General features: G+C 31.7%; 1 protein-coding gene across 2 annotated transcripts in view; it reads right to left on the bottom strand.

Moving 5' to 3' along the window:
• Nucleotides 1-5782, bottom strand: part of LOC119605936 (semaphorin-1A) — a 203432-nt gene extending 197650 nt beyond the window's left edge. For both annotated transcript variants that reach the window (XR_005231615.1, XM_037959288.1), the window contains exon 1: nt 5678-5782. The gene's annotated coding sequence lies outside the window, so the exon portion shown is untranslated. The remainder of the gene's footprint in view (nt 1-5677) is intronic.
• Between the last annotated feature and the right edge of the window lie 7539 nt (nt 5783-13321).

Genomic DNA, 13321 nt, shown 5'->3' with positions numbered 1-13321 from the left:
ATTGTTATTATATAATGTAAAAAAGTTAAATTTATTATAAAAACATATTGCTACATATTTATAAATTTAGTAAACCAATAAAACGATTACAGTTTATTTATATAATTTTATGTTATCAATAAAATTAAATTATATAATAAATATAAGAAATTGTCAAAATATTTTGTAATTTTTTGTTTAAAAAATTTAAATAAAATTTATGGTTTTAAAAAGAATGTGGTTGTTCTTTAAAAAAAAAGTATTTTTATGTCATTTAAGTTAGAAAATATAAATCCCCTTCTAAACAGTAACTTGCTGCTACTAAAATTAAATTTTCGTTTTAGTTTTTACTCTGAAAACACAGTTAAAGTTGTTTTTTAGCTGCCAAAGGCTTAACATACATACACATATTTACTACTCCTGTCATGTCCTTCGTTTACACAAAAGTTTTCTTAAAATTACAAAATAAGAAGAACAAAAAAAAAAAAAAGATTCTGACAAAACAAAGTTAAATGCCATACACTCCAATAAGCATTATTGTCATTTTTCTCTTTTATACATAAAAAGCTTTAAAATTTATCTACACAAAAACAAAAAGCCAAGTATGTTTCTATATATTTTTTTGGGGGCTAATAACGTCAGTATATATTCTATAGATCAGCAAAATATAGCACAAAGTTTTTTTTTTGTTATGTTTTTCTAAAAACACTATGAAAACTTGTTTGTTGCAAGAAAAAACAAATACAATTGAGTTTCCTGTTTACGTTTTGTGTGAAAGCAAAAAAAAAAAAACTGCAAATAAAAACCAGCTAAACACTTTTACAGCTCTATTTTTATACAGTTTTAGCTTTTTTTTGGAAAATCACTTTTTCACACGCACAAACAATATTTATGTTGGTGTGAATGTTAATAAAGTTTTCAAAACATAAATAGACAATAACAATAATAGAAAAAAAGTATCTAAACAAAGAATAAAAACTAGAACCTTTTTTCTGCTAAAACTAGGACACAATATTTATTTATGAGGGAGAGCTTACAAAAACAAAATAAATTTGAAAACGAAGAGAAAAAATAATGACATTTGAAATCAATATTTCCAAAGGATTATCTTAAAAAATACATGTACATGCTCTCTATAGAATTTGAATCAAACAGTGTTGGCTGGAGGCAGTTAGAAATTATTCTCGTATAGTAAAGAAATATAGGCTCTTTTGAACTTAAACAGGTTATAATTGAGAGTAGTCAAATCGCCCGACTTTGAAGCCCAATTGACTGGAAAGTTTCTCGAAATCAAGTTAGCACCAAATATTAAGTTCACCCGGATCAATGACATTTTCAAACAAAAATGATTGATCATAGTATGGTAACGATCTCCATTGATCATAACCAGATCTCCAACACCTTTTTTTTTGGAAAAATAAGGTACGATGATGACACAGGCATATAAAACGCACCAAACAATGAGTTTTGTCTGGATATAATGGAGTCTCTAGGGTCCGTCTCATTCCATTTTATGATCGATATTGATCACGGAAGTTAAACAGATAGAAACGAAAGCCTAATGTCGAATAGAAGGTTAGGTAAGGTTATGTGGATGGCTCGAAACTTAGCGGGTTCACTTAGAAATCTTGTGGCCTATTGTGCTACCCTTAAAATTACCATTCCCTTATGCTAAGAGTTCATACATAAAGAAAGAATGGTTTCCCTCCCCTATTTCGTTAACTATGTGGTTTCTGCGGCCGCTACTTCTAATAAACCTAATTATATTAACTAGTAACACATCTCTGAGACAGACGAGTTCAAGGAAAATAACTCTACCAAGATATAGTAGTGTATGCTCTTGTAATGCTGGACACGAATGTCGAAGTGCTTTACGTGAACACCTGCCCTGAGGGCCTTATTTCACGGTGGTCATTTTCATCCACTGGGTAGCCTTGAGAACGATCTACCATCGCCCCCGAATCCTTTAATGAAGACATCAGGTGGCAATTTTTGTACATGGCTGAGCCGGTCCATGTCGAGATATCTAGTCTCTTGCCATAGTAGCTCCGTTGGAGAAGGACAGGTGTCATGAGTAAGCTCAATCTAACCACGACAAAGGAATAGGCAATCACTGGTTATAGTCGATAGAAGGGGCGGACCCAACATTAGCTGAAAACTCCCTATTGATTTTATGAGGAATCATTCTCATCATCTAAAGATTCACCCCAGTGCGACCTCTTAAAGTCGTCTAACCACACTACTGAGATGGCTTCTGTTGGTGTGGCAACATCATCTAGCGACGTATTTGCCCGAAATACACAAGATAATAAATCAGGATCCCTCTTCATGAACCGATCTGTGACAAGAGATGTAGGAATTTCCAATTCCACTGAATGCTAACCTGACTATTACCCAGCATATACCGGCTCCCTAGTACACGACCGGTAAGAAATACCGATCGGGTTCAGGAATCCAGCTTATGCTGCTTTGTACACAGACCTGTGTCATTTGAGAAGAGAATTAGCCAACGCATTATATATAGGATATATCAGCCCATAAAATAACATTCTCTTCGCGCAATTTTGGGTTTTAACCACAGCCACTATGTGGATCCCTCAATCAACTGACCAGCCAGGACAAGTCCTGCTGGAAACTGGCCACACGTAATACCAGATTATGTGGTTATCTGGTTAAACCCCATGTCAGATCATACCAAAGACTAGCCGATGAGTGAAGTGACATCACCAGTTTATAGTCCCGTCAGACTAGAGGTACTGGTAGCACTTCTTTATCCCTGGATTGCAATACATCAAGATGAGGGTCTTACATCAAGGAAACATGCCCCGGAGGGTTGTAAGGCGGGACAGTCACATAGAACCGATTTCTCCTCTTACTCATCCGAACAACTTCTATAAAAGTTATAACGTGGGTAACCCATATGTTCTCACAGTGCCACGTACCTACTTATACCCGTGAGAAGTCTAATCGAATTCATGCTGAAAGTCAAAAGAGTGATAGTCCTATTCTTTATCTGAGAAGTGGTGATATTTGACCGCCTGAGTTTCGTCTCACTTAAAGCCCATTCATCCATCAATTTCGATAAAGTCACCAGGGGACGAATATCCCTTTGCGCAAGAGTTGTAGATAAGTTAGAGTTAACTAGACCCTAGTTGCGCAGTAATCCTCAGATATATCATATTCTCGGATGTCGTCATGTAATGGGATCCATATCAACTTGACCTGATGTTGTATATGATGTTCCAGTGATTGAATACAATTGAAAAGATATTTCATTTTGGTGATAAGAGCCCCGATTGATTAAAGGCTGTCCAAGTAGATATGTATAGTAGAATTTTCGATATTCAGTACCCGCATTCTTCTCGCTGCTGTATTGATGGCATATATGTAACGCAAGGACTTTAGCAGTAAGTTTCAATACAAAAGCTTTCGATATAAAGCTATGTAATCCGTATTAACTAATAGCAGCAAGTACTTCAGAGGAGTTATTATTAGTAGAGAGCTTTTTCGATCTAGGCAGAAAGTTGAAGATATTTTAAGTTTTAAAAGATTTAAAACTGAGCAGAAAAGCTTTATTTAGTTTTCACCGCTGAAGAGACAGCAAAACTTCAGCATGAATTGGTCCTTGAAAAGAACTTTCTCGGCTCACGAGAACCTTGTCTTTGAGATATCGTCTTGGTTTCGAAATTCACAATAATTTCAGAAAAAAAAGCTCTATGGCCAGCAGTTTTTATCGCTAAAGAGACTGCTAAACTTCAGCATGGGTCTTAAAGAACTTGACTTTTAGAATATTGGCACACGAGAACCTTGTCTTTGAGATATCGTATTGGTTTCGAAATTCCTATGATTTCAGTAAATTTTCTACTAGTTGTCCTTAAAGCTTTAACTGTGCAATCAAATATGCAAAATAGTAAAGAATATATTAAATTTTCTTCACCTGAAAATTTAATAAAAAAAAGAATAATTTCTAAAAAAATTTTATGTCTTAACTAAATAAACCAACAATAAAGAACAAAATGTTAAAAGTGTCAAGAGAAGAAAAAGCAACAGCGCTAGAAAAGTAAAATAAACAAATGACATTTGCAACAGAGTTTGACAGAAAATAATAACCACAAAAATACTTTTATATTTAGGGGATGGAAACGAGAGAAGATCACATGAACAAATGTTTGATGGTAACATTTTTGTAGCATAATAATGAAAATAGTATAATAGGGTTGGATTAAATAATATTTCGTAGTATGTATGAAATTTTCGTAAATATTATGAAAAAAGTACTTACGAGTTTTATTTCGTAAAGTTAAGCATGGATTCTTATCAATGTAGTGCTCTTACTGGTTGTTATTGTTTCTTTAGGCATGTGAGAGAAAGCTCTTTACGCTCTTTTGCGTAGCACTGTTCCATAGTGAAATATATATGGAAAAGAAACCTATATTTTGGGTAAAGATCTGTGTCTTCTATTTGATCCAACATATAATATATTAATTAAAACTTTCCTTTATATTGTACCTAAGATTTACAAAAGTTGCTGGGTTATTTCCAAATACACATACTTATGCAGAAAACCTCTCACAAACACATTCTAACCTAAATGAATATTTCAGAAATTTGCATTTCTAAGAAATTTTATGTTTGAGATTTTGCTTACAAAACGAACAAGAAGAGAAAAAAAGCTCTAAAATGACAACAAGCAACAGAACTGAAAATGGAAATGAAAATGTAAACAGTTATGAAGGCAACTATTGCAACAACAAACAGCAACACTACAATTGCAAGTGGCAATAATACACATGTAACTGAGCAAACTGAGTAGCAACTGAATCACTAGCAGCAGTAGTAGTAGTAGTAGTAAGTAGTTGACATGTTAGTTTCAAATGTAAAATTCCTAGTAGTCAAGGTGTGATTTTTTAAAAGGAATTTTCTAGTTGCTGCTATTTCATTTTTTCTCTACTCCTTTCTTCTTTATATGGCTTTGCAAATGTCAGCAAAAATGTCAACAGATATTCATGAAAAGAGAAAAGTAAGTGACAGTAGAGTAGTAAAGTTTGCTGGCTGTAGCAAAAGAAAAATATTGTAGTAAGAAACTGCTATTTGTTGTTGGGTACAAAGAAAAGGGAAAATTTAAAGATATTTTAATACTCTAAGTTAAGGGATAGAAAGGACAATTGAATGTTATTTTTAGAGAAAGAAACCTTTAAGTGTTATAGGTCTAATTAAGGAGGTTAATTAAATGGCTGGAAATTATACATTGATCGTGTAGAGCTTTAAGTCACCACCTAAAATTATGCTTCTCTTTAAACAAGTTTATGTATTTTTTTAAACTTTTTATATAAACATATGTTTAGCATAAAATTTAACATAATTTTATAACTTTTTTATAGCCTACTTTAAGGTTTCTATTTATATTTTACACAAGCAAAAAATAAACTCATCTATTACATACACATTTTGGGGTCATCACGCATAAAAATCTAAAACGGAAATGACTTAAGTATGACATTTTTTTCTTTGTCTCCTACACTTTATACATATTTTTATGAAAAGTAAAATTATGAGAAAAATATAAAAAAATAAAAAAAATATCTCAACAGTTTGAGATGACAAGCTCTTAACACAACTTCCTGTTTGCTTATGAATGTCCAAGGAAAAAAGATAATTTAAAATAAAGGAATTGTTGTTTTTTTTTTCTGCAACTTACCTAGCACCCACTAGTAAAGAATCACCATCACGCGTTACCAGTTTGAAGTGATCCACGGCACTTTCATTTCCGAGAAATTTTAAAACATCTTCAGGACCTACAAAGAAAGAGAAATGAAGATAAAAATACAATTAAAATAAAGTACGTTTCTGTTTTTTTCTTTCTTTTTTTTGTAAAAGAAATCCTTGGCAGGACAATTGAAGCATGCATACAAAACACACTAACACAAACAAAAAAACATCATTACAAATACAAAAGCACGACTAATTAGACAATTTTCAAGTTTTTTTTTTTTTTTGTTAAAGACTTTTTGTAGTTTTTTTTGTTAATGTAGCTGTTTAAAAAACGGGAACAATTTAAAAGCTCTCAGGGCAGTGGGTTCTAAAAGGAGAAAAATAGAGTATGAGAGAAAATAATAGAGCACAATTAACCAGTATATTTTTTTCATAGCAGCTGTTAAATAAATATTATGTTGCTGTCAGTTGAACAGAGGGAAAGTGAAAAGAGTGAACAAAAATTATATTAGTTCGGAAAGAACTAAAACAAAATGGAACTGAACTTGAACAGAACTAGAACAGAACTAGAACAGAACTAGAACAGAACTAGAACAGAACTAGAACAGAACTAGAACAGAACTAGAACAGAACTAGAACAGAACTAGAACAGAACTAGAACAGAACTAGAACAGAACTAGAACAGAACTAGAACAGAACTAGAACAGGACTAGAACAGAACTAGAACAGAACTAGAACAGAACTAGAACAGAACTAGAACAGAACTAGAACAGAACTAGAACAGAACTAGAACAGAACTAGAACAGAACTAGAACAGAACTAGAACAGAACTAGAACAGAACTAGAACAGAACTAGAACAGAACTAGAACAGAACTAGAACAGAACTAGAACAGAACTAGAACAGAACTAGAACAGAACTAGAACAGAACTAGAACACTAGAACTAGAACAGAACTGAACTAGAACAGAACTAGAACAGAACTAGAACAGAACTAGAACAGAACTAGAACAGAACTAGAACTGAACTAGAACTGAACTAGAAACAGAACTAGAACAGAACTAGAACAGAACAGAACTAGAACTGAACTAGAACTGAACTAGAACTGAACTAGAACTGAACTAGAACTGAACTAGAACTGAACTGAACTAGAACTGAACTAGAACTGAACTAGAACTGAACTAGAACTGAACTAGAACTGAACTAGAACTGAACTAGAACTGAACTAGAACAGAACTAGAACAGAACTAGAACAGAACTAGAACTGAACTAGAACTGAACTAGAACAGAACTAGAACAAAACTAGAACAGAACTAGAACTGAACTAGAACTGAACTAGAACAGAACTAGAACAGAACTAGAACAGAACTAGAACAGAACTAGAACTGAACTACAACTGAACTACAACTGAACTAGAACTGAACTAGAACTGAACTAGAACTGAACTACAACTGAACTAGAACTGAACTAGAACTGAACTAGAACTGAACTACAACTGAACTAAGGCTAAACTAGAATTGAACTGGAAAATAACTTTGCGAGAATTAATTTTGTCACTCTATTTAAAGGTTTTATTATACACATTAAAATTCAACTCTTTTTTATGCTGTATTGCCAGCTACAGGTAGCAACCAGAAACCAACTTACACCCCTACTCAACCAATCAACATTTTAGTTTTTTTCTTTGCTGCCACAGTTGAAAAAATAAAAAATAAATGGTAGGAAACAGCAGAAAAAATTAAATGCGAAAAGGACCTAGAATAGAAAGAAACATTTAACGCCTGACAAAACACACCGACACACACACAATTTATCGTCATTAGTTATAATCATGATTATTATTATGAAAATTCGCTCACAAACGTTCGTCCTGCCTGTCTGGCTGTTAGCCTGTCATTTAGTCTAAATGTCTGTCCTATGGCCTGTCCTTCCTTCAGCTCCTGTATATGACTGTGTGTTTATAATGTTGACAACTTTTATGATGTTGCAAATTATACCATGATGTTGATGATGCTGATGCTGGTTTCGCGCACAACATAGAAATAAATAATAAAAAAAAACAATGCTATAAAAAGGGTTTATAAAGGTCCTTTTTTGCTCTATTCCTCTCTCTCTATCTTTTAGCTTACACAAACAATAAAATATAATAACAGGCATTTATTTAATAAAAAAAAGGATGCTTTTGTAGAGAGACAAAAAAACACATTTAAATTGTATATTGTACGTCGTTTATAATTTTTTCTCCTGCATGAACAATAGCATCCTTTTTTTTCTGTGTATGTATGTGTGTAGTTGCATAAAAATTATGATAATTTTTTTCTGATGTTGTTGAAGGATTAAAACTACAAAAAAAAAAAAGAGTTAGAGTACGGGGCAAAAATTATTATTATCTTTTAAAAAACACATTTGTTTTATGTGAAAAATTGTCATAGAAATAGTAGTGGTAGTTTTTGTAACGATTATTTTTTCCTTTCATTACATTTCGTTTGACTTTGTGAGTGTTTTTTTTTGTATACTGAAGCAAACCCAATAAATTTTGTCAAAAAAACATAATAAGTCAAAGTTGAAAATAAAATACCGGGTACTTTATTCACCATCAGCTGACAGCAGATTACGGAAAATGAACTGTAGAATTTGAAATCTAGTATTTATCCCTAAACATTATATAGAAAGTCTAGCTTAGTTGGTGAACAAAATTCCAATACTAAGAATGTTTTGCTAACTACCTTATTCTCTGCAAAGTTTCGTTGGGTTATAAAAATTTACTTTTATTTTTTTTTTTTTTTTTGCTCAACTACTGGCAGTAATCGCTCCATTTAAAAGTTTTAAAATTCTACAAAAACTACACCACATATTCCCAACACACATTAACAAGTTATAGAGTCTATATAAAAGAATTTTTATTACACTAATTCAAACTTATAGCTGGGAACAGACAAACATGATCATATACATATGTATCTTCTCATGGTATAAGAGCAGGCTTCGTCATTCCTAGTCAACAGAGAATGACAATGAAGAAAAAGCAAATGCCAAGAAGTCAAACTTGTAGAATTATTACTTTATCGCCCCATGTTCAGAAACTTAGATTCCTGGACGCAGTTCCTTAGAAATTTCCAATCAGAATGGCATCGGAAATAAGCATTAGGATCTAATTTCGGCGAATGCCTGACGAAGAAATTGTTGTACTGTTTCACTATACTCAACATTAATGGAAATGTGTTAGTTAGTTAGTTAGTTAGTTAGTTAGTTAGTTAGTTAGTTAGTTAGTTACTTAGTTAGTTAGTTAGTTAGTTAGTTAGTTAGTTAGTTAGTTAGTTAGTTAGTTAGTTAGTTAGTAGTTAGTTAGTTAGTTAGTTAGTTAGTTAGTTAGTTAGTTAGTTAGTTAGTTAGTTAGTTAGTTAGTTAGTTAGTTAGTTAGTTAGTTAGTTAGTTAGTTAGTTAGTTAGTTAGTTAGTTAGTTAGTTAGTTAGTTAGTTAGTTAGTTAGTTAGTTAGTTAGTTAGTTAGTTAGTTAGTTAGTTAGTTAGTTAGTTAGTTAGTTAGTTAGTTAGTTAGTTAGTTAGTTAGTTAGTTAGTTAGTTAGTTAGTTAGTTAGTTAGTTAGTTAGTTAGTTAGTTAGTTAGTTAGTTAGTTAGTTAGTTAGTTAGTTAGTTAGTTAGTTAGTTAGTTAGTTAGTTAGTTAGTTAGTTAGTTAGTTAGTTAGTTAGTTAGTTAGTTAGTTAGTTAGTTAGTTAGTTAGTTAGTTAGTTAGTTAGTTAGTTAGTTAGTTAGTTAGTTAGTTAGTTAGTTAGTTAGTTAGTTAGTTAGTTAGTTAGTTAGTTAGTTAGTTAGTTAGTTAGTTAGTTAGTTAGTTAGTTAGTTAGTTAGTTAGTTAGTTAGTTGGAAGGAGGATGTATGTTACGTTAGATCCGAGGAAATACATGTAGGTTTTCGTCGGATCTGTTGTGATCTCCCTTCTCAGAGTCTCTGGTGACAGTTGAACCACAACCTCTTTCGTTGTTGCTAATTTCCGAGTAGTCTGGTCTCTGTTTTAGTAGTTGAATTATTTTTATCATTTTTGAATAAAGTGTTAAGCCTCAGATATCTTTGCTTTCTTTTTTAGCAAGCTTTAAAGCTTTTTAAGTTATTGCTCTCCCTCTCCGGATATAGCCGACCTTTAGTATTATAAGTTGTACTCCTTGTATAACGTTTTAAAGCACGAAAGTTTTAAGTTTTTTCTGTTACTGCTCTCTCTTTAATACTTTTCATAGTGATAAATCAGTCAGAAAGTAAATTTTGCTCACAAATCTATTATAACTTTACGTATTAAAATAGAACTTTTTATAAAGATATATCTCTCTGGGACCTTCTAGTTGACTTTTCTAGAAAGCTTTGAAGCTTTTTATGTTATTGCTCTTCCATACTAGCTATTGCTATTGTCTAACTTGCACACTTTTTATAAAGCGTTACCACTTTGACATCTTTGCATACTTTTCCCGAAAGTTTTAGAGCTTTTCTATTACTGCTGTTTCTTTCTAAATATCATTGCTTTTACTTAGTGTTAAGTGTTAAATTTCTGGAATCTTACATGTTATTGTCTAATAGATTTGTACTATTGAAAGTATTAAAGCTTTTTTTTTTCTTTGAAGTTTTTTTTCTTAAAGGTTTTAAAATTGAATTCTAAATTATAGAAAATTTAAAATTATTTTTAAAATTTTACATGATATATGGATAATATGTTTGCCTGTGAAGCTTTTTAAACATTTTTATATTTAATATAAAATTTCTTTTGCTGTTCTTTTAAAAACTCATATTTATTATTATCCATTTCCTTTTTGTTTGATTTCTTTTGACACGCCTCACACGCACACATATGCCTCAATAAAATCTCACAGGCCGCCAACGACAAAGAAAATTCTCAAAGAAAAGAGTTTAATAAATTGGCTATAAAACAAGTGAAAAAAGAACTGTGTGTTTAAATAAAAACAAATTCAAACAAATTAATGGTCAAAGAGAAAAAGTATAAAGAATTTACAAAGTTTAATGGGAAACTTTTGGTTCAAATGTAAAAGTAAAATTCTCAAAAAAAAGGAAACGTTTATAAGTCAGAGAAACAGTTGAAAAGATTAAGTTGGTTATGGGAATGATTTAATTAAGGTCTATTAGGTGGTGCTATTGTTTTTAAAAGGATAAGCAAGAAACATCAAAAAGTCGACTTTACAGCTTTCGAAAGAACGTTGAAAATTCATACACTATTGTTGTGATGTCGCAGAAATCATATACGAGTACCCAATAGAGCAGCACAGGATAAGGTCTAGAAGTTATTTGCGATGCTAATACATATAATCCTTCGGGAAAATAACGTTCTTTTAGTAAATTTTACTTATCTTCATTTTTACCTCTGTTTCTACATCTGTATGACCTAGGCCTCGGGTAATTTTAGTGAGAAATGGATACCAATGCCAAAGGTTAAGTTTTGTATTATTTCCCTTTAACTTTACTTAGAGCTGTTTGCATTTTTACCAAATTAATTATTCTCCAAAAAAATAAAGAAAAAAAATCTGTCAAATTTCTTTCTTAACTTCCGCTTTCAAGAAGCCCAAAACCAAAAATCACTTAAAATTGGTTACTTTACTTGAGATGTACTACTCCTCACTTACCAACACTCACTTCCATTAAAACTAAGAAGAAAAATAACATACAACAAACAAAAATTAACCACAATTTGCCAAACGGAAATATTTACACAGATGAGTCCTGGAACTTACATATACATATACTCTTACACACATACATACATAGTCCTGTTACGGCAGCAGGACAAATAAAGTGAAAAGTCAAAAATATAATAAAACATTCCAAAAACCAGAAGAAAAAAACACAGAACAACTGTCATCTGTACAACAGACACTTCTCCAGGAAACACATCAAGCAAATTTTGTAACAGTATTAAACATTTAAGAAGTTGGTTTTCACGACAACGAAAAAAAATGGAAAATAATAAATTTTATATAAGAAAATCTCAATGATTTCCCTGTTCTTTTCCTACCAACAAACAGGTAGTCAGTCGGTAGATGATATAAGTAGAAACTGAAAAACAAAATTAAATCACTTGGTATGATGGGGAAAAAAACTAAAATCAACCAAGTGTAATATTACAAACGGTCATTATAAATATTAAAAAAAAAAATGAGAAAGAAACAAAATTTAATAATATATACTACCCCAACCCGCCTTCCCCACTTGAATTACATGATTCCTTTACTACGTCAACGTTATATCAGCATTCGGCTGTTATAACGTTTGCTGTAGTAATGTTCTTTTATAGGTTGTTTTAAACAGGAGCTCAAAACTTAAAGTGTAATTTAAAAAGGAAATTAAAGGTTTTAAATCGGCAGTAGTACCGCATCATGTACAACCCTATGAGTTTAAAGTTTTTCACACTACAGATTATTCAAACCCACAAGAAAATTTGGGAATAAAATGAGGTTTTTGGGTCGGATACGCTCATAGGTTTCTGACGTTCATATTCGAAGATCTACAATTCGAAAATCTGAAATACTTGTGATCAGTTTAGAAAGCATTAAGCCTACATCATGAAGTATTCTTGTTACAAGATGTTTGAGTCTCCTCTCTTGTTAAGCGAACCAGACACATAAAATTTGCTCTACGAATTCTGTCCTTTCTTTACCAAATTCTGAAACTGATCTAATTATACATGATCCTAGAATGTCACGATCATTAAGTCTAACTGATTTCCGACACCTTTTCTGTTCCAAAGAATATGAAAAGTTTTGGCTTCACGGTCTTATCGCAGAACCTTAAAGTTGCTCTAAGAATTATATTCTTTCTTTTTCAAATTCTGAAAGTGATCTAATCATACTTGATCCTAAAGTGTCACGATCATTTAGTCTAACTGATTTTCTGTCGTGAGGAATGTGAACAAATTATTTGTTTTACAATCTTGTCCAAAAACATTGAAGTTATTCTAAGACTTTTTATATCACATTCGGAATATGTATCTAATGAGACATGACCTACCATGAGTTTATATTAAGACCCGAGAGAGACTTGAACATTTAACTTTTCGTTTGGATTTCTGACTTCAAAAAGTTTTATATATTTCCCAAAACTCAGTTTCGTAGTAAGTTAATTAGGTTAAGTTGCAGAGATTGAGTGCAACGATCCTTTTATATATATATTACTGACAGTATTGGAAGTTTGGGAGTCCAAGCGATATCTAATTCTTTTATTTTCTAAGCCTCAGTTTCTTAGTAAGTTAATTAGGTTAAGTTGGAATGATTGAATTTACGCATGATCATAGAGTTTCGCAATCCTTTTATAGGTTGGAATCCAAACACCTTTGAAAGTTTGGGAGTCCAACCAATTTCCGATTCCTTTATTTTCCAAACTTCAATTTCGTAGTAAGTTAGTTAAGTTCCAGTGATTGAATTCATACATTATCCTAGAATGTCACAATCCTTTTATTGGTTGTTTGGAAGTCCAACCGATTTCCGATTCTTTTATTTTCCAGAGGCATATGAAGATCATGAAAAATTCTTATATGAAGATATATGAGTCCAATAGCTTCTTTATATTTACTTAGTTTTGAACAATATCTTATCATCCATTTACATGGCGAAGATCATTT

The sequence above is a fragment of the Lucilia sericata genome, unplaced genomic scaffold (assembly GCF_015586225.1).
Source record: "Lucilia sericata isolate MDLA Ls3-8-SP2 unplaced genomic scaffold, ASM1558622v1 Contig000536F_arrow, whole genome shotgun sequence".
NCBI lineage: Eukaryota > Metazoa > Arthropoda > Insecta > Diptera > Calliphoridae > Lucilia > Lucilia sericata.
Note: the sequence above shows the minus strand (reverse complement) of the source record. Positions and strands in the feature narration are given on the sequence as shown.